A 21,484-nucleotide genomic window follows, 5' to 3' on the forward strand; every position below is an offset into this window, starting at 1 on the left:
CTTTCATTCGTGACCACCCCCAAAAAAATTGAAAAATCCACCCAAAACCTAAAAAAATTGAAATTTTTATATGAAAAACTTCTTTTGCCCATATCTCCTAAACTAAGCGTCCTAGAGCGAAAAGGACTTTAATTCGTGACCACCCCCAAAAAATTGAAAAATCCACCCAAAACCTAAAAAAATTGAAATTTTTATATGAAAAACTTCTTTTGCCCATATCTCCTAAACTAAGCGTCCTAGAGCGAAAAGGACTTTAATTCGTGACCACCCCCAAAAAATTGAAAAATCCACCCAAAACCTAAAAAAATTGAAATTTTTATATGAAAAATTTCTTTTGCCCATATCTCCTAAACTAAACGTCCTAGAGCGAAAAGGACTTTAATTCGTGACCACCCCAAAAAATTGAAAAATCCACCCAAAACCTAAAAAAATTGAAATTTTTATATGAAAAACTTCTTTTGCCCATATCTCCTAAACTAAGCGTCCTAGAGCGAAAAGGACTTTAATTCGTGACCACCCCCAAAAAATTGAAAAATCCACCCAAAACCTAAAAAAATTGAAATTTTTATATGAAAAACTTCTTTTGCCCATATCTCCTTAAATATGCGTCCTAGAGCGAAAAGGACTTTAATTCGTGACCACCCCCAAAAAATTGAAAAAATCCACCCAAACCTAAAAAAATTGAAATTTTTATATGAAAAACTTCTTTTGCCCATATCTCCTTAAATATGCGTCCTAGAGCGAAAAGGATTTTAATTCGTGACCACCCCCAAAAAATTGAAAAATCCACCCAAAACCTAAAAAAATTGAAATTTTTATATGAAAAACTTCTTTTGCCCATATCTCCTAAACTAAGCGTCCTAGAGCGAAAAGGACTTTAATTCGTGACCACCCCCAAAAAATTGAAAAATCCACCCAAAACCTAAAAAAATTGAAATTTTTATATGAAAAACTTCTTTTGCGCATATCTCCTAAACTAAGCGTCCTAGAGCGAAAAGGACTTTAATTCGTGACCACCCCTAAAAAATTGAAAAATCCACCCAAAACCTTAAAAAAATTGAAATTTTTATATGAAAAACTTCTTTTGCCCATATCTCCTTAAATATGCGTCCTAGAGCGAAAAGGATTTTAATTCGTGACCACCCCCAAAAAATTGAAAAATCCACCCAAAACCTAAAAAAATTTAAATTTTTATATGAAAAACTTCTTTTGCCCATATCTCCTTAAATATGCGTCCTAGAGCGAAAAGGATTTTAATTCGTGACCACCCCCAAAAAATTGAAAAATCCACCCAAAACCTAAAAAAAATTAAAATTTTTATATGAAAAACTTCTTTTGCCCATATCTCCTAAACTAAGCGTCCTAGAGCGAAAAGGACTTTAATTCGTGACCACCCCCAAAAAATTGAAAAATCCACCCAAAACCTAAAAAAATTGAAATTTTTATATGAAAAACTTCTTTTGGCCATATCTCCTTAAATATGCGTCCTAGAGCGAAAAGGACTTTAATTCGTGACCACCCCCAAAAAATTGAAAAAATCCACCCAAACCTAAAAAAATTGAAATTTTTATATGAAAAACTTCTTTTGCCCATATCTCCTAAACTAAGCGTCCTAGAGCGAAAAGGACTTTAATTCGTGACCACCCCCAAAAAATTGAAAAATCCACCCAAAACCTAAAAAAATTTAAATTTTTATATGAAAAACTTCTTTTGCCCATATCTCCTAAACTAAGCGTCCTAGAGCGAAAAGGACTTTAATTCGTGACCACCCCCAAAAAATTGAAAAATCCACCCAAAACCTAAAAAAATTGAAATTTTTATATGAAAAACTTCTTTTGCCCATATCTCCTAAACTAAGCGTCCTAGAGCGAAAAGGACTTTAATTCGTGACCACCCCCAAAAAAATTGAAAAATCCACCCAAAACCTAAAAAAATTGAAATTTTATATGAAAAACTTCTTTTGCCCATATCTCCTAAACTAAGCGTCCTAGAGTGAAAAGGACTTTAATTCGTGACCACCCCCAAAAAATTGAAAAATCCACCCAAAACCTAAAAAATTGAAATTTTTATATGAAAAACTTCTTTTGCCCATATCTCCTTAAATATGCGTCCTAGAGCGAAAAGGACTTTAATTCGTGACCACCCCCAAATAATTGAAAAATTCACCTAAAACCTAAAAAAATTGAAATTTTTATATGAAAAACTTCTTTTGCCCATATCTCCTAAACTAAGCGTCCTAGAGCGAAAAGGACTTTAATTCGTGACCACCCCCAAAGAATTGAAAAATCCACCCAAAACCTAAAAAAATTGAAATTTTTATATGAAAAACTTCTTTTGCCCATATCTCCTAAACTAAGCGTCCTAGAGCGAAAAGGACTTTAATTCGTGACCACCCCAAAAAATTGAAAAATCCACCCAAAACCTAAAAAAATTGAAATTTTTATATGAAAAACTTCTTTTGCCCATATCTCCTAAACTAAGCGTCCTAGAGCGAAAAGGACTTTAATTCGTGACCACCCCCAAAAAATTGAAAAATCCACCCAAAACCTAAAAAAATTGAAATTTTTATATGAAAAACTTCTTTTGCCCATATCTCCTAAACTAAGCGTCCTAGAGCGAAAAGGACTTTAATTCGTGACAACCCCCAAAAAATTGAAAAATCCACCCAAAACCTAAAAAAATTGAAATTTTTATATGAAAAACTTCTTTTGCCCATATCTCCTTAAATATGCGTCCTAGTGCGAAAAGGACTTTAATTCGTGACCACCCCCAAAAAATTGAAAAATCCACCCAAAACCTAAAAAAATTGAAATTTTTATATGAAAAACTTCTTTTGCCCATATCTCCTTAAATATGCGTCCTAGAGCGAAAAGGACTTTAATTCGTGACCACCCCCAAAAAATTGAAAAATCCACCCAAAACCTAAAAAATTGAAATTTTTATATGAAAAACTTCTTTTGCCCATATCTCCTTAAATATGCGTCCTAGAGCGAAAAGGACTTTAATTCGTGACCACCCCCAAAAAATTGAAAAATCCACCCAAAACCTAAAAAAATTGAAATTTTTATATGAAAAACTTCTTTTGCCCATATCTCCTAAACTAAGCGTCCTAGAGCGAAAAGGACTTTAATTCGTGACCACCCCCAAAAAATTGAAAAATCTACCCAAAACCTAAAACAATTGAAATTTTTATATGAAAAACTTCTTTTGCCCATATCTCCTAAACTAAGCGTCCTAGAGCGAAAAGGACTTTAATTCCTGACCACCCCCAAAAAATTGAAAAATCCACCCAAAACCTAAAAAAATTGAAATTTTTATATGAAAAACTTCTTTTGCCCATATCTCCTAAACTAAGCGTCCTAGAGCGAAAGGACTTTAATTCGGACTTTAATTCGTGACCACCCCCAAAAAATTGAAAAATCCACCCAAAACCTAAAAAAATTTAAATTTTTATATGAAAAACTTCTTTTGCCCATATCTCCTAAACTAAGCGTCCTAGAGCGAAAAGGACTTTAATTCGTGACCACCCCCAAAAAATTGAAAAATCCACCCAAAACCTAAAAAAATTGAAATTTTTATATGAAAAACTTCTTTTGCCCATATCTCCTAAACTAAGCGTCCTAGAGCGAAAAGGACTTTAATTCGTGACCACCCCCAAAAAAATTGAAAAATCCACCCAAAACCTAAAAAAATTGAAATTTTATATGAAAAACTTCTTTTGCCCATATCTCCTAAACTAAGCGTCCTAGAGCGAAAAGGACTTTAATTCGTGACCACCCCCAAAAAATTGAAAAATCCACCCAAAACCTAAAAAATTGAAATTTTTATATGAAAAACTTCTTTTGCCCATATCTCCTTAAATATGCGTCCTAGAGCGAAAAGGACTTTAATTCGTGACCACCCCCAAATAATTGAAAAATTTACCTAAAACCTAAAAAAATTGAAATTTTTATATGAAAAACTTCTTTTGCCCATATCTCCTAAACTAAGCGTCCTAGAGCGAAAAGGACTTTAATTCGTGACCACCCCCAAAAAATTGAAAAATCCACCCAAAACCTAAAAAAATTGAAATTTTTATATGAAAAACTTCTTTTGCCCATATCTCCTAAACTAAGCGTCCTAGAGCGAAAAGGACTTTAATTCGTGACCACCCCCAAAAAATTGAAAAATCCACCCAAAACCTAAAAAAATTGAAATTTTTATATGAAAAACTTCTTTTGCCCATATCTCCTAAACTAAGCGTCCTAGAGCGAAAAGGACTTTAATTCGTGACAACCCCCAAAAAATTGAAAAATCCACCCAAAACCTAAAAAAATTGAAATTTTTATATGAAAAACTTCTTTTGCCCATATCTCCTTAAATATGCGTCCTAGTGCGAAAAGGACTTTAATTCGTGACCACCCCCAAAAAATTGAAAAATCCACCCAAAACCTAAAAAAAAATTGAAATTTTTATATGAAAAACTTCTTTTGCCCATATCTCCTTAAATATGCGTCCTAGAGCGAAAAGGACTTTAATTCGTGACCACCCCCAAAAAATTGAAAAATCCACCCAAAACCTAAAAAAATTGAAATTTTTATATGAAAAACTTCTTTTGCCCATATCTCCTTAAATATGCGTCCTAGAGCGAAAAGGACTTTAATTCGTGACCACCCCCAAAAAATTGAAAAATCCACCCAAAACCTAAAAAAATTGAAATTTTTATATGAAAAACTTCTTTTGCCCATATCTCCTAAACTAAGCGTCCTAGAGCGAAAAGGACTTTAATTCGTGACCACCCCCAAAAAATTGAAAAATCTACCCAAAACCTAAAACAATTGAAATTTTTATATGAAAAACTTCTTTTGCCCATATCTACTAAACTAAGCGTCCTAGAGCCAAAAGGACTTTAATTCCTGACCACCCCCAAAAAATTGAAAAATCCACCCAAAACCTAAAAAAATTTAAATTTTTATATGAAAAACTTCTTTTGCCCATATCTCCTAAACTAAGCGTCCTAGAGCGAAAAGGACTTTAATTCGTGACAACCCCCAAAAAATTGAAAAATCCACCCAAAACCTAAAAAATTGAAATTTTTATATGAAAAACTTCTTTTGCCCATATCTCCTAAACTAAGCGTCCTAGAGCGAAAAGGACTTTAATTCGTGACCACCCCCAAAAAATTGAAAAATCCACCCAAAACCTAAAAAAATTGAAATTTTTATATGAAAAACTTATTTTGCCCATATCTCCTAAGCTAAGCGTCCTAGAGCGAAAAGGACTTTAATTCGTGACCACCCCCAAAAAAATTGAAAAATCCACCCAAAACCTAAAAAAATTGAAATTTTATATGAAAAACTTCTTTTGCCCATATCTCCTAAACTAAGCGTCCTAGAGCGAAAAGGACTTTAATTCGTGACCACCCCCAAAAAATTGAAAAATCCACCCAAAACCTAAAAAATTGAAATTTTTATATGAAAAACTTCTTTTGCCCATATCTCCTTAAATATGCGTCCTAGAGCGAAAAGGACTTTAATTCGTGACCACCCCCAAAAAATTGAAAAATCCACCCAAAACCTAAAAAAATTGAAATTTTTATATGAAAAACTTGTTTTGCCCATATTCCTAAACTAAGCGTCCTAGAGCGAAAAGGACTTTAATTCGTGACAACCCCCAAAAAATTGAAAAATCCACCCAAAACCTAAAAAAATTGAAATTTTTATATGAAAAACTTCTTTTGCCCATATCTCCTTAAATATGCGTCCTAGAGCGAAAAGGACTTTAATTCGTGACCACCCCCAAAAAATTGCAAAATCCACCCAAAACCTAAAAAAATTGAAATTTTTATATGAAAAACTTCTTTTGCCCATATCTCCTTAAATATGCGTCCTAGAGCGAAAAGGACTTTAATTCGTGACCACCCCCAAAAAATTGAAAAATCCACCCAAAACCTAAAAAATTGAAATTTTTATATGAAAAACTTCTTATGCCCATATCTCCTTAAATATGCGTCCTAGAGCGAAAAGGACTTTAATTCGTGACCACCCCCAAAAAATTGAAAAATCCACCCAAAACCTAAAAAAATTGAAATTTTTATATGAAAAACTTCTTTTGCCCATATCTCCTAAACTAAGCGTCCTAGAGCGAAAAGGACTTTAATTCGTGACCACCCCCAAAAAATTGAAAAATCTACCCAAAACCTAAAACAATTGAAATTTTTATATGAAAAACTTCTTTTGCCCATATCTCCTAAACTAAGCGTCCTAGAGCGAAAAGGACTTTAATTCCTGACCACCCCCAAAAAATTGAAAAATCCACCCAAAACCTAAAAAAATTGAAATTTTTATATGAAAAACTTCTTTTGCCCATATCTCCTAAACTAAGCGTCCTAGAGCGAAAAGGACTTTAATTCGTGACAACCCCCAAAAAATTGAAAAATCCACCCAAAACCTAAAAAATTGAAATTTTTATATGAAAAACTTCTTTTGCCCATATCTCCTAAACTAAGCGTTCTAGAGCGAAAAGGACTTTAATTCGTGACCACCCCCAAAAAATTGAAAAATCCACCCAAAACCTAAAAAAATTGAAATTTTTATATGAAAAACTTCTTTTGCCCATATCTCCTAAACTAAGCGTCCTAGAGCGAAAAGGACTTTAATTCGTGACCACCCCCAAAAAATTGAAAAATCCACCCAAACCCTAAAAAAATTGAAATTTTTATATGAAAAACTTCTTTTGCCCATATCTCCTAAACTAAGCGTCCTAGAGCGAAAAGGACTTTAATTCGTGACCACCCCCAAAAAATTGAAAAATCCACCCAAAACCTAAAAAAATTGAAATTTTTATATGAAAAACTTCTTTTGCCCATATCTCCTAAACTAAGCGTCCTAGAGCGAAAAGGACTTTAATTCGTGACCACCCCCAAAAAATTGAAAAATCCACCCAAAACCTAAAAAAATTGAAATTTTTATATGAAAAACTTCTTTTGCCCATATCTCCTTAAATATGCGTCCTAGAGCGAAAAGGACTTTAATTCGTGACCACCCCCAAAAAATTGAAAAAATCCACCCAAACCTAAAAAAATTGAAATTTTTATATGAAAAACTTATTTTGCCCATATCTCCTAAACTAAGCGTCCTAGAGCGAAAAGGACTTTAATTCGTGACCACCCCCAAAAAATTGAAAAATCCACCCAAAACCTAAAAAAATTTAAATTTTTATATGAAAAACTTCTTTTGCCCATATCTCCTAAACTAAGCGTCCTAGAGCGAAAAGCACTTTAATTCGTGACCACCCCCAAAAAATTGAAAAAATCCACCCAAAACCTAAAAAAAATTTAAATTTTTATATGAAAAACTTCTTTTGCCCATATCTCCTAAACTAAGCGTCCTAGAGCGAAAAGGACTTTAATTCGTGACCACCCCCAAAAAAATTGAAAAATCCACCCAAAACCTAAAAAAATGAAATTTTTATATGAAAAACTTCTTTTGCCCATATCTCCTAAAATAAGCGTCCTAGAGCGAAAAGGACTTTAATTCGTGACCACCCCCAAAAAATTGAAAAATCCACCCAAATCTAAAAAATTGAAATTTTTATATGAAAAACTTCTTTTGCCCATATCTCCTTAAATATGCGTCCTAGAGCGAAAAGGACTTTAATTCGTGACCACCCCCAAAAACTTGAAAAATCCACCCAAAACCTAAAAAAATTGAAATTTTTATATGAAAAACTTCTTTTGCCCATATCTCCTAAACTAAGCGTCCTAGAGCGAAAAGGACTTTAATTCGTGACCACCCCAAAAAAATTGAAAAATCCACCCAAAACCTAAAAAAATTGAAATTTATGTATGAAAAACTTCTTTTGCCCATATCTCCTAAACTAAGCGTCCTAGAGCGAAAAGGACTTTAATTCGTGACCACCCCCAAAAAATTGAAAAATCCACCCAAAACCTAAAAAAATTGAAATTTTTATATGAAAAACTTCTTTTGCCCATATCTCCTAAACTAAGCGTCCTAGAGCGAAAAGGACTTTAATTCGTGACCACCCCAAAAAATTGAAAAATCCACCCAAAACGTAAAAAAATTGAAATTTTTATATGAAAAACTTCTTTTGCCCATATGTCCTAAACTAAGCGTCCTAGAGCGAAAAGGACTTTAATTCGTGACCACCCCCAAAAAATTTAAAAATCCACCCAAAACCTAAAAAAATTGAAATTTTTATATGAAAAACTTCTTTTGCCCATATCTCCTAAACTAAGCGTCCTAGAGCGAAAAGGACTTTAATTCGTAACCACCCCCAAAAAATTGAAAAATCCACCCAAAACCTAAAAAAATTGAAATTTTTATATGAAAAACTTCTTTTGCGCATATCTCCTAAACTAAGCGTCCTAGAGCGAAAAGGACTTTAATTCGTGACCACCCCCAAAAAATTGAAAAATCCACCCAAAACCTAAAAAAATTTTAATTTTTATATGAAAAACTTCTTTTTATATGAAAAACTTATTTTGCCCATATCTCCTAAACTAAGCGTCCTAGAGCGAAAAGGACTTTAATTCGTGACCACCCCCAAAAAATTGAAAAATCCACCCAAAACCTAAAAAAATTGAAATTTTTATATGAAAAACTTCTTTTGCCCATATCTCCTTAAATATGCGTCCTAGAGCGAAAAGGACTTTAATTCGTGACCACCCCCAAAAAATTGAAAAATCCACCCAAAACCTAAAAAATTGAAATTTTTATATGAAAAACTTCTTTTGCCCATATCTCCTTAAATATGCGTCCTAGAGCGAAAAGGACTTTAATTCGTGACCACCCCCAAAAAATTGAAAAATCCACCCAAAACCTAAAAAAATTTAAATTTTTATATGAAAAACTTCTTTTGCCCATATCTCCTAAACTAAGCGTCCTAGAGCGAAAAGGACTTTAATTCGTGACCACCCCCAAAAAATTGAAAAATCTACCCAAAACCTAAAACAATTGAAATTTTTATATGAAAAACTTCTTTTGCCCATATCTCCTAAACTAAGCGTCCTAGAGCGAAAAGGACTTTAATTCCTGACCACCCCCAAAAAATTGAAAAATCCACCCAAAACCTAAAAAAATTGAAATTTTTATATGAAAAACTTCTTTTGCCCATATCTCCTAAACTAAGCGTCCTAGAGCGAAAAGGATTTTAATTCGTGACCACCCCTAAAAAATTGAAAAATCCACCCAAAACCTAAAAAAATTGAAATTTTCATATGAAAAACTTCTTTTGCCCATATCTCCTTAAATATGCGTCCTAGAGCGAAAAGGATTTTAATTCGTGACCACCCCCAAAAAATTGAAAAATCCACCCAAAACCTAAAAAAATTGAAATTTTTATATGAAAAACTTCTTTTGCCCATATCTCCTTAAATATGCGTCCTAGAGCGAAAAGGACTTTAATTCGTGACCACCCCCAAAAAATTGAAAAAATCCACCCAAACCTAAAAAAATTGAAATTTTTATATGAAAAATTTATTTTGCCCATATCTCCTAAACTAAGCGTCCTAGAGCGAAAAGGACTTTAATTCGTGACCACCCCCAAAAAATTGAAAAATCCACCCAAAACCTAAAAAAATTTAAATTTTTATATGAAAAACTTCTTTTGCCCATATCTCCTAAACTAAGCGTCCTAGAGCGAAAAGGACTTTAATTCGTGACCACCCCCAAAAAATTGAAAAAATCCACCCAAAACCTAAAAAAAATTTAAATTTTTATATGAAAAACTTCTTTTGCCCATATCTCCTAAACTAAGCGTCCTAGAGCGAAAAGGACTTTAATTCGTGACCACCCCCAAAAAAATTGAAAAATCCACCCAAAACCTAAAAAAAATGAAATTTTTATATGAAAAACTTCTTTTGCCCATATCTCCTAAACTAAGCGTCCTAGAGCGAAAAGGACTTTAATTCGTGACCACCCCCAAAAAATTGAAAAATCCACCCAAAACCTAAAAAATTGAAATTTTTATATGAAAAACTTCTTTTGCCCATATCTCCTTAAATATGCGTCCTAGAGCGAAAAGGACTTTAATTCGTGACCACCCCCAAAAACTTGAAAAATCCACCCAAAACCTAAAAAAATTGAAATTTTTATATGAAAAACTTCTTTTGCCCATATCTCCTAAACTAAGCGTCCTAGAGCGAAAAGGACTTTAATTCGTGACCACCCCCAAAAAATTGCAAAATCCACCCAAAACCTAAAAAAATTGAAATTTTTGTATGAAAAACTTCTCTTGCCCATATCTCCTAAACTAAGCGTCCTAGAGCGAAAAGGACTTTAATTCGTGACCACCCCCAAAAAATTGAAAAATCCACCCAAAACCTAAAAAAATTGAAATTTTTATATGAAAAACTTCTTTTGCCCATATCTCCTAAACTAAGCGTCCTAGAGCGAAAAGGACTTTAATTCGTGACCACCCCAAAAAATTGAAAAATCCACCCAAAACGTAAAAAAATTGAAATTTTTATATGAAAAACTTCTTTTGCCCATATGTCCTAAACTAAGCGTCCTAGAGCGAAAAGGACTTTAATTCGTGACCACCCCCAAAAAATTTAAAAATCCACCCAAAACCTAAAAAAATTGAAATTTTTATATGAAAAACTTCTTTTGCCCATATCTCCTAAACTAAGCGTCCTAGAGCGAAAAGGACTTTAATTCGTGACCACCCCCAAAAAATTGAAAAATCCACCCAAAACCTAAAAAAATTGAAATTTTTATATGAAAAACTTCTTTTGCGCATATCTCCTAAACTAAGCGTCCTAGAGCGAAAAGGACTTTAATTCGTGACCACCCCCAAAAAATTGAAAAATCCACTCAAAACCTAAAAAAATTTTAATTTTTATATGAAAAACTTCTTTTTATATGAAAAACTTATTTTGCCCATATCTCCTAAACTAAGCGTCCTAGAGCGAAAAGGACTTTAATTCGTGACCACCCCCAAAAAATTGAAAAATCCACCCAAAACCTAAAAAAATTGAAATTTTTATATGAAAAACTTCTTTTGCCCATATCTCCTAAACTAAGCGTCCTAGAGCGAAAAGGACTTTAATTCGTGACAACCCCCAAAAAATTGAAAAATCCACCCAAAACCTAAAAAAATTGAAATTTTTATATGAAAAACTTCTTTTGCCCATATCTCCTAAACTAAGCGTCCTAGAGCGAAAAGGACTTTAATTCGTGACCACCCCCAAAAAATTGAAAAATCCACCCAAAACCTAAAAAAATTGAAATTTTTATATGAAAAACTTCTTTTGCCCATATCTCCTTAAATATGCGTCCTAGAGCGAAAAGGACTTTAATTCGTGACCACCCCCAAAAAATTGAAAAATCCACCCAAAACCTAAAAAATTGCAATTTTTATATGAAAAACTTGTTTTGCCCATATCTCCTTAAATATGCGTCCTAGAGCGAAAAGGACTTTAATTCGTGACCACCCCCAAAAAATTGAAAAATCCACCCAAAACCTAAAAAAATTGAAATTTTTATATGAAAAACTTCTTTTGCCCATATCTCCTAAACTAAGCGTCCTAGAGCGAAAAGGACTTTAATTCGTGACCACCCCCAAAAAATTGAAAAATCCACCCAAAACCTAAAACAATTGAAATTTTTATATGAAAAACTTCTTTTGCCCATATCTCCTAAACTAAGCGTCCTAGAGCGAAAAGGACTTTAATTCCTGACCACCCCCAAAAAATTGAAAAATCCACCCAAAACCTAAAAAAATTGAAATTTTTATATGAAAAACTTCTTTTGCCCATATCTCCTAAACTAAGCGTCCTAGAGCGAAAAGGACTTTAATTCGTGACAACCCCCAAAAAATTGAAAAATCCACCCAAAACCTAAAAAATTGAAATTTTTATATGAAAAACTTCTTTTGCCCATATCTCCTAAACTAAGCGTCCTAGAGCGAAAAGGACTTTAATTCGTGACCACCCCCAAAAAATTGAAAAATCCACCCAAAACCTAAAAAAATTGAAATTTTTATATGAAAAACTTCTTTTGCCCATATCTCCTAAACTAAGCGTCCTAGAGCGAAAAGGACTTTAATTCGTGACCACCCCTAAAAAATTGAAAAATCCACCCAAAACCTAAAAAAATTGAAATTTTTATATGAAAAACTTCTTTTGCCCATATCTCCTTAAATATGCGTCCTAGAGCGAAAGGACTTTAATTCGTGACCACCCCCAAAAAATTGAAAAAATCCACCCAAACCTAAAAAAATTGAAATTTTTATATGAAATACTTATTTTGCCCATATCTCCTAAACTAAGCGTCCTAGAGCGAAAAGGACTTTAATTCGTGACCACCCCCAAAAAATTGAAAAATCCACCCAAAACCTAAAAAAATTTAAATTTTTATATGAAAAACTTCTTTTGCCCATATCTCCTAAACTAAGCGTCCTAGAGCGAAAAGGACTTTAATTCGTGACCACCCCCAAAAAATTGAAAAAATCCACCCAAAACCTAAAAAAAATTTAAATTTTTATATGAAAAACTTCTTTTGCCCATATCTCCTAAACAAAGCGTCCTAGAGCGAAAAGGACTTTAATTCGTGACCACCCCCAAAAAAATTGAAAAATCCACCCAAAACCTAAAAAAAATGAAATTTTTATATGAAAAACTTCTTTTGCCCATATCTCCTAAACTAAGCGTCCTAGAGCGAAAAGGACTTTAATTCGTGACCACCCCCAAAAAATTGAAAAATCCACCCAAAACCTAAAAAATTGAAATTTTTATATGAAAAACTTCTTTTGCCCATATGTCCTAAACTAAGCGTCCTAGAGCGAAAAGGACTTTAATTCGTGACCACCCCCAAAAAATTTAAAAATCCACCCAAAACCTAAAAAAATTGAAATTTTTATATGAAAAACTTCTTTTGCGCATATCTCCTAAACTAAGCGTCCTAGAGCGAAAAGGACTTTAATTCGTGACCACCCCCAAAAAATTGAAAAATCCACCCAAAACCTAAAAAAATTTTAATTTTTATATGAAAAACTTCTTTTTATATGAAAAACTTATTTTGCCCATATCTCCTAAACTAAGCGTCCTAGAGCGAAAAGGACTTTAATTCGTGACCACCCCCAAAAAATTGAAAAATCCACCCAAAACCTAAAAAAATTTAAATTTTTATATGAAAAACTTCTTTTGCCCATATCTCCTAAACTAAGCGTCCTAGAGCGAAAAGGACTTTAATTCGTGACAACCCCAAAAAATTGAAAAATCCACCCAAAACCAAAAATAAAAACTTCTTTTGCCCATATCTCCTAAACTAAGCGTCCTAGAGCGAAAAGGACTTTAATTCGTGACAACCCCCAAAAAATTGAAAAATCCACCCAAAACCTAAAAAATTGAAATTTTTATATGATTTTCTTTTGCTCATATCTCCTAAACTAAGCGTCCTAGAGCGAAAAGGACTTTAATTCGTGACCACCCCCAAAAAATTGAAAAATCCACCCAAAACCTAAAAAAATTGAAATTTTTATATGAAAAACTTCTTTTGCCCATATCTCCTAAACTAAGCGTCCTAGAGCGAAAAGGACTTTAATTCGTGACCACCCCTAAAAAATTGAAAAATCCACCCAAAACCTAAAAAAATTGAAATTTTTATATGAAAAACTTCTTTTGCCCATATCTCCTTAAATATGCGTCCTAGAGCGAAAAGGATTTTAATTCGTGACCACCCCCAAAAAATTGAAAAATCCACCCAAAACCTAAAAAAATTGAAATTTTTATATGAAAAACTTCTTTTGCCCATATCTCCTTAAATATGCGTCCTAGAGCGAAAAGGACTTTAATTCGTGACCACTCCCAAAAAATTGAAAAAATCCACCCAAACCTAAAAAAATTGAAATTTTTATATGAAAAACTTATTTTGCCCATATCTCCTAAACTAAGCGTCCTAGAGCGAAAAGGACTTTAATTCGTGACCACCCCCAAAAAATTGAAAAATCCACCCAAAACCTAAAAAATTTAAATTTTTATATGAAAAACTTCTTTTGCCCATATCTCCTAAACTAAGCGTCCTAGAGCGAAAAGGACTTTAATTCGTGACCACCCCCAAAAAATTGAAAAAATCCACCCAAAACCTAAAAAAAATTTAAATTTTTATATGAAAAACTTCTTTTGCCCATATCTCCTAAACTAAGCGTCCTAGAGCGAAAAGGACTTTAATTCGTGACCACCCCCAAAAAAATTGAAAAATCCACCCAAAACCTAAAAAAAATGAAATTTTTATATGAAAAACTTCTTTTGCCCATATCTCCTAAACTAAGCGTCCTAGAGCGAAAATGACTTTAATTCGTGACCACCCCCAAAAAATTTAAAAATCCACCCAAAACCTAAAAAATTGAAATTTTTATATGAAAAACTTCTTTTGCCCATATCTCCTTAAATATGCGTCCTAGAGCGAAAAGGACTTTAATTCGTGACCACCCCCAAAAACTTGAAAAATCCACCCAAAACCTAAAAAAATTGAAATTTTTATATGAAAAACTTCTTTTGCCCATATCTCCTTAAATATGCGTCCTAGAGCGAAAAGGATTTTAATTCGTGACCACCCCCAAAAAATTGAAAAATCCACCCAAAACCTAAAAAAATTGAAATTTTTATATGAAAAACTTCTTTTGCCCATATCTCCTTAAATATGCGTCCTAGAGCGAAAAGGACTTTAATTCGTGACCACCCCCAAAAAATTGAAAAAATCCACCCAAACCTAAAAAAATTGAAATTTTTATATGAAAAATTTATTTTGCCCATATCTCCTAAACTAAGCGTCCTAGAGCGAAAAGGACTTTAATTTGTGACCACCCCCAAAAAATTGAAAAATCCACCCAAAACCTAAAAAAATTTAAATTTTTATATGAAAAACTTCTTTTGCCCATATCTCCTAAACTAAGCGTCCTAGAGCGAAAAGGACTTTAATTCGTGACCACCCCCAAAAAATTGAAAAAATCCACCCAAAACCTAAAAAAAATTTAAATTTTTATATGAAAAACTTCTTTTGCCCATATCTCCTAAACTAAGCGTCCTAGAGCGAAAAGGACTTTAATTCGTGACCACCCCCAAAAAAATTGAAGAATCCACCCAAAACCTAAAAAAAATGAAATTTTTATATGAAAAACTTCTTTTGCCCATATCTCCTAAACTAAGCGTCCTAGAGCGAAAAGGACTTTAATTCGTGACCACCCCCAAAAAATTGAAAAATCCACCCAAAACCTAAAAAATTGAAATTTTTATATGAAAAACTTCTTTTGCCCATATCTCCTTAAATATGCGTCCTAGAGCGAAAAGGACTTTAATTCGTGACCACCCCCAAAAACTTGAAAAATCCACCCAAAACCTAAAAAAATTGAAATTTTTATATGAAAAACTTCTTTTGCCCATATCTCCTAAACTAAGCGTCCTAGAGCGAAAAGGACTTTAATTCGTGACCACCCCCAAAAAATTGAAAAATCCACCCAAAACCTAAAAAAATTGAAATTTTTGTATGAAAAACTTCTCTTGCCCATATCTCCTAAACTAAGCGTCCTAGAGCGAAAAGGACTTTAATTCGTGACCACCCCCAAAAAATTGAAAAATCCACCCAAAACCTAAAAAAATTGAAATTTTTATATGAAAAACTTCTTTTGCCCATATCTCCTAAACTAAGCGTCCTAGAGCGAAAAGGACTTTAATTCGTGACCACCCCAAAAAATTGAAAAATCCACCCAAAACGTAAAAAAATTGAAATTTTTATATGAAAAACTTCTTTTGCCCATATGTCCTAAAATAAGCGTCCTAGAGCGAAAAGGACTTTAATTCGTGACCACCCCCAAAAAATTTAAAAATCCACCCAAAACCTAAAAAAATTGAAATTTTTATATGAAAAACTTCTTTTGCCCATATCTCCTAAACTAAGCGTCCTAGAGCGAAAAGGACTTTAATTCGTGACCACCCCCAAAAAATTGAAAAATCCACCCAAAACCTAAAAAAATTGAAATTTTTATATGAAAAACTTCTTTTGCGCATATCTCCTTAAATATAAGTCCTAGAGCGAAAAGGACTTTAATTCGTGACCACCCCCAAAAACTTGAAAAATCCACCCAAAACCTAAAAAAATTGAAATTTTTATATGAAAAACTTCTTTTGCCCATATCTCCTAAACTAAGCGTCCTAGAGCGAAAAGGACTTTAATTCGTGACCACCCCCAAAAAATTGAAAAATCCACCCAAAACCTAAAAAAATTGAAATTTTTGTATGAAAAACTTCTCTTGCCCATATCTCCTAAACTAAGCGTCCTAGAGCGAAAAGGACTTTAATTCGTGACCACCCCCAAAAAATTGAAAAATCCACCCAAAACCTAAAAAAATTGAATTTTTTATATGAAAAACTTCTTTTGCCCATATCTCCTAAACTAAGCGTCCTAGAGCGAAAAGGACTTTAATTCGTGACCACCCCAAAAAATTGAAAAATCCACCCAAAACGTAAAAAAATTGAAATTTTTATATGAAAAACTTCTTTTGCCCATATGTCCTAAACTAAGCGTCCTAGAGCGAAAAGGACTTTAATTCGTGACCACCCCCAAAAAATTGAAAAATCCACCCAAAACCTAAAAAAATTGAAATTTTTATATGAAAAACTTCTTTTGCCCATATCTCCTAAACTAAGCGTCCTAGAGCGAAAAGGACTTTAATTCGTGACCACCCCCAAAAAATTGAAAAATCCACCCAAAACCTAAAAAAATTGAAATTTTTATATGAAAAACTTCTTTTGCGCATATCTCCTAAACTAAGCGTCCTAGAGCGAAAAGGACTTTAATTCGTGACCACCCCCAAAAAATTGAAAAATCCACCCAAAACCTAAAAAAATTTTAATTTTTATATGAAAAACTTCTTTTTATATGAAAAACTTATTTTGCCCATATCTCCTAAACTAAGCGTCCTAGAGCGAAAAGGACTTTAATTCGTGACCACCCCCAAAAAATTGAAAAATCCACCCAAAACCTAAAAAAATTGAAATTTTTATATGAAAAACTTCTTTTGCCCATATCTCCTAAACTAAGCGTCCTAGAGCGAAAAGGACTTTAATTCGTGACAACCCCCAAAAAATTGAAAAATCCACCCAAAACCTAAAAAAATTGAAATTTTTATATGAAAAACTTCTTTTGCCCATATCTCCTAAACTAAGCGTCCTAGAGCGAAAAGGACTTTAATTCGTGACCACCCCCAAAAAATTGAAAAATCCACCCAAAACCTAAAAAAATTGAAATTTTTATATGAAAAACTTCTTTTGCCCATATCTCCTAAACTAAGCGTCCTAGAGCGAAAAGGACTTTAATTCGTGACCACCCCCAAAAAATTGAAAAATCCACCCAAAACCTAAAAAAATTGAAATTTTTATATGAAAAATTTCTTTTGCCCATATCTCCTAAACTAAACGTCCTAGAGCGAAAAGGACTTTAATTCGTGACCACCCCAAAAAATTGAAAAATCCACCCAAAACCTAAAAAAATTGAAATTTTTATATGAAAAACTTCTTTTGCCCATATCTCCTTAAATATGCGTCCTAGAGCGAAAAGGACTTTAATTCGTGACCACCCCCAAAAAATTGAAAAATCCACCCAAAACCTAAAAAATTGAAATTTTTATATGAAAAACTTGTTTTGCCCATATCTCCTTAAATATGCGTCCTAGAGCGAAAAGGACTTTAATTCGTGACCACCCCCAAAAAATTGAAAAATCCACCCAAAACCTAAAAAAATTGAAATTTTTATATGAAAAACTTCTTTTGCCCATATCTCCTAAACTAAGCGTCCTAGAGCGAAAAGGACTTTAATTCGTGACCACCCCCAAAAAATTGAAAAATCTACCCAAAACCTAAAACAATTGAAATTTTTATATGAAAAACTTCTTTTGCCCATATCTCCTAAACTAAGCGTCCTAGAGCGAAAAGGACTTTAATTCGTGACCACCCCCAAAAAATTGAAAAATCCACCCAAAACCTAAAAAAATTGAAATTTTTATATGAAAAACTTCTTTTGCCCATATCTCCTAAACTAAGCGTCCTAGAGCGAAAAGGACTTTAATTCGTGACAACCCCCAAAAAATTGAAAAATCCACCCAAAACCTAAAAAATTGAAATTTTTATATGAAAAACTTCTTTTGCCCATATCTCCTAAACTAAGCGTCCTAGAGCGAAAAGGACTTTAATTCGTGACCACCCCCAAAAAATTGAAAAATCCACCCAAAACCTAAAAAAATTGAAATTTTTATATGAAAAACTTCTTTTGCCCATATCTCCTAAACTAAGCGTCCTAGAGCGAAAAGGACTTTAATTCGTGACCACCCCCAAAAAATTGAAAAATCCACCCAAAACCTAAAAAATTGAAATTTTTATATGAAAAACTTCTTTTGCCCATATCTCCTTAAATATGCGTCCTAGAGCGAAAAGGACTTTAATTCGTGACCACCCCCAAAAACTTGAAAAATCCACCCAAAACCTAAAAAAATTGAAATTTTTATATGAAAAACTTCTTTTGCCCATATCTCCTAAACTAAGCGTCCTAGAGCGAAAAGGACTTTAATTCGTGACCACCCCCAAAAAATTGAAAAATCCACCCAAAACCTAAAAAAATTGAAATTTTTGTATGAAAAACTTCTTTTGCCCATATCTCCTAAACTAAGCGTCCTAGAGCGAAAAGGACTTTAATTCGTGACCACCCCCAAAAAATTGAAAAATCCACCCAAAACCTAAAAAAATTGAAATTTTTATATGAAAAACTTCTTTTGCCCATATCTCCTAAACTAAGCGTCCTAGAGCGAAAAGGACTTTAATTCGTGACCACCCCAAAAAATTGAAAAATCCACCCAAAACGTAAAAAAATTGAAATTTTTATATGAAAAACTTCTTTTGCCCATATGTCCTAAACTAAGCGTCCTAGAGCGAAAAGGACTTTAATTCGTGACCACCCCCAAAAAATTTAAAAATCCACCCAAAACCTAAAAAAATTGAAATTTTTATATGAAAAACTTCTTTTGCCCATATCTCCTAAACTAAGCGTCCTAGAGCGAAAAGGACTTTAATTCGTGACCACCCCCAAAAAATTGAAAAATCCACCCAAAACCTAAAAAAATTGAAATTTTTATATGAAAAACTTCTTTTGCGCATATCTCCTAAACTAAGCGTCCTAGAGCGAAAAGGACTTTAATTCGTGGCCACCCCCCAAAAAATTGAAAAATCCACCCAAAACCTAAAAAAATTTTAATTTTTATATGAAAAACTTCTTTTTATATGAAAAACTTATTTTGCCCATATCTCCTAAACTAAGCGTCCTAGAGCGAAAAGGACTTTAATTCGTGACCACCCCCAAAAAATTGAAAAATCCACCCAAAACCTAAAAAAATTTAAATTTTTATATGAAAAACTTCTTTTGCCCATATCTCCTAAACTAAGCGTCCTAGAGCGAAAAGGACTTTAATTCGTGACAACCCCCAAAAAATTGAAAAATCCACCCAAAACCAAAAATAAAAACTTCTTTTGCCCATATCTCCTAAACTAAGCGTCCTAGAGCGAAAAGGACTTTAATTCGTAACAACCCCCAAAAAATTGAAAAATCCACCCAAAACCTAAAAAATTGAAATTTTTATATGATTTTCTTTTGCCCATATCTCCTAAACTAAGCGTCCTAGAGCGAAAAGGACTTTAATTCGTGACCACCCCCAAAAAATTGAAAAATCCAGCCAAAACCTAAAAAAATTGAAATTTTTATATGAAAAACTTCTTTTGCCCATATCTCCTAAACTAAGCGTCCTAGAGCGAAAAGGACTTTAATTCGTGACCACCCCCAAAAAATTGAAAAATCCACCCAAAACCTAAAAAAATTGAAATTTTTATATGAAAAACTTCTTTTGCCCATATCTCCTAAACTAAGCGTCCTAGAGCGAAAAGGACTTTAATTCGTGACCACCCCAAAAAATTGAAAAATCCACCCAAAACGTAAAAAAATTGAAATTTTTATATGAAAAACTTCTTTTGCCCATATGTCCTAAACTAAGCGTCCTAGAGCGAAAAGGACTTTAATTCGTGACCACCCCCAAAAAATTTAAAAATCCACCCAAAACCTAAAAAAATTGAAATTTTTATATGAAAAACTTCTTTTGCCCATATCTCCTAAACTAAGCGTCCTAGAGCGAAAAAGACTTTAATTCGTGACCACCCCCAAAAAATTGAAAAATCCACCCAAAACCTAAAAAAATTGAAATTTTTATATGAAAAACTTCTTTTGCGCATATCTCCTAAACTAAGCGTCCTAGAGCGAAAAGGACTTTAATTCGTGACCACCCCCAAAAAATTGAAAAATCCACCCAAAACCTAAAAAAATTTAAATTTTTATATGAAAAACTTCTTTTTATATGAAAAACTTATTTTGCCCATATCTCCTAAACTAAGCGTCCTAGAGCGAAAAGGACTTTAATTCGTGACCACCCCCAAAAAATTGAAAAATCCACCCAAAACCTAAAAAAATTGAAATTTTTATATGAAAAACTTCTTTTGCCCATATCTCCTAAACTAAGCGTCCTAGAGCGAAAAGGACTTTAATTCGTGACCACCCCCAAAAAATTGAAAAATCCACCCAAAACCTAAAAAAATTTAAATTTTTATATGAAAAACTTCTTTTTATATGAAAAACTTATTTTGCCCATATCTCCTAAACTAAGCGTCCTAGAGCGAAAAGGACTTTAATTCGTGACCACCCCCAAAAAATTGAAAAATCCACCCAAAACCTAAAAAAATTGAAATTTTTATATGAAAAACTTCTTTTGCCCATATCTCCTAAACTAAGCGTCCTAGAGCGAAAAGGACTTTAATTCGTGACCACCCCCAAAAAATTGAAAAATCCCCCCAAAACCTAAAAAAATTGAAATTTTTATATGAAAAACTTCTTTTGCCCATATCTCCTAAACTAAGCGTCCTAGAGCGAAAAGGACTTTAATTCGTGACAACCCCCAAAAAATTGAAAAATCCACCCAAAACCTAAAAAAATTGAAATTTTTATATGAAAAACTTCTTTTGCCCATATCTCCTTAAATATGCGTCCTAGAGCGAAAAGGACTTTAATTCGTGACCACCCCCAAAAAATTGAAAAATCCACCCAAAACCTAAAAAATTGAAATTTTTATATGAAAAACTTGTTTTGCCCATATCTCCTTAAATATGCGTCCTAGAGCGAAAAGGACTTTAATTCGTGACCACCCCCAAAAAATTGAAAAATCCACCCAAAACCTAAAAAAATTGAAATTTTTATATGAAAAACTTCTTTTGCCCATATCTCCTAAACTAAGCGTCCTAGAGCGAAAAGGACTTTAATTCGTGACAACCCCCAAAAAATTGAAAAATCCACCCAAAACCTAAAAAAATTGAAATTTTTATATGAAAAACTTCTTTTGCCCATATCTCCTTAAATATGCGTCCTAGAGCGAAAAGGACTTTAATTCGTGACCACCCCCA

Source organism: Haematobia irritans, chromosome 5, assembly GCF_050003625.1.
Source record: "Haematobia irritans isolate KBUSLIRL chromosome 5, ASM5000362v1, whole genome shotgun sequence".
Taxonomy (NCBI): Eukaryota; Metazoa; Arthropoda; class Insecta; order Diptera; family Muscidae; genus Haematobia; species Haematobia irritans.